A 1,926-nucleotide genomic window follows, 5' to 3' on the forward strand; every position below is an offset into this window, starting at 1 on the left:
TAGGAGAAGATAAAAGCAATTTAAACACCTTTCATCTTTGCTGAGGACAGAATGATGACAGCAGTGTTGACTGTGAGAATCATCAAGGGAAGAAGTTTGCCATATACTGGTTTTGTTGATGCTGCTTTCTGTGACAGATATATTATTAACTATTTGTTTGCCCGCTATTTGCTGGGATTGCTGCTGTGAGACCTGATCTGCTGACAGTTTTCCTGTCCCATGTCCCTTCCTGTTTTTACATCACATCACATCACAGACTGATGGACTGGTAGATGAACCAAAACAGATAATTTTAACACGTGTATTTGTGTGGCCTTTCACCTGTAGTGACAAAATCAGGCAAAGGGACGGAGATCAGATTCGCTATAAAGGTCATGAGACAGCATTCAAGTACACGGATTATGTATTAGACTGTTGATGCCCTATGTGCTCAGGCGGCACTACAAAACAAAGACTGAGAAGGGAAAATGTGACACAGCAAACGGCAGGGAAATTTCAATGGAAAGAGAGGCGTAAGGGGAGTCATATGTTTTGAAATTGTATAACTGTAGTCTTACAACATTCTCTCTCTCTCTAACTTTATAGTTGTAGCACTCTCTTACCCCGCTGAGAGGGACCTTTTGTCTCACCACGGTTCCCCGGCAAAAAGACAAATTAACCGGCGCTGAAGTTCACCATTTTGATGATTCAAACCTTTACATCAGTTTCGAAGTTTTTGTGAAGCTTGAGTCGGAATCAGAGTCAGATTTAAACCACCGACCAAACGCCTAATCCCACAAGCAACGCAAACCACCAGACTGCATGGCAACATGCTCGACGCGAAGAAATAGCGGGGCATTTTCCCAGCAATGCCAAGAATGTGAGTCTATGGAACAGATATTAAAAACACACATGCACACTGGGGAAATAGACACAGCTGTCAAAAGATACAGTAGCAGAGTGCACCAACTGAACCAGCTGATCCATCCAAAACCCTATAGAAAACACCGGATATGCACAAACCATTCATACTTTATTTGCACTTATCTTCTCCCTGGTGTGTATCCAATAGAGTTTCTCTCAGAGGACACCAAAGTATTAGTATCGTGACATTTTCTCACATGATTTGTGGCTCCCAGTGGACACACACCAACTGGCAGATAATTGTGCAAGAGCGCAGTTGTGCAAGAACATTTGTCAGTAAAAGGTCAATTAAGGACTGCCCAAATTGAGCCAAAATTAAACAAGTTATTCGGGCAGCTGGCCAGAAGTGACAGTCCAGGTGTGTCACACGTTTGCTTGAGGGACTCTCAGTGGTGATTTTGTTCATGGATGCTTATGACATTGCTGGTTATCTAATCATTTCCACATCAGATGAGGATTAACAGTTCCCTGCTGAGATAAATTTGTGGCCTTTGACTTGCTACTTTTCAGTGCAGCCGTTCCACGTTCACACTGAGAGTCAACTTTTCAACTCAAGATTAATAGTGTGTAGGTGATTGTGTCACAGGACAAACAATACCACTATTGGTTTAGGCACTATTTTTCCATATGCTTGTGCGTCTTTGCCATTGTAGAAGGCATTTTGAAGTGTCAGCACACATACAGTGGGACAAAAAACGTCGTCCCAATATAAATCTGTCCAAAAGTATTATATATTAGGTATTATTATATATGACCAACTTCCAATGAGCGAGCGGGTGTGGGTTTGGAGACTTGTTCAAAGACATATTAACAGGATAATAATACGTTGACTATTGTGACTTTTCTCTGACATAAGAATATGACTGACATCACCCATATGAATCTAAAAGTTCATTTGTCTGGTAGCGTAAAAAACATCATGAAAGGAACAAATGGGAATTTTCAAAAATAAAGTGATTCGTCCACTTCTCCTTTTTATTTCCTTGCACCTCAGCTGAAAAACACCCACAATAAAAAGAGATA

Source organism: Xiphias gladius, chromosome 20 (assembly GCF_016859285.1).
Source record: "Xiphias gladius isolate SHS-SW01 ecotype Sanya breed wild chromosome 20, ASM1685928v1, whole genome shotgun sequence".
Lineage (NCBI taxonomy): Eukaryota > Metazoa > Chordata > Actinopteri > Istiophoriformes > Xiphiidae > Xiphias > Xiphias gladius.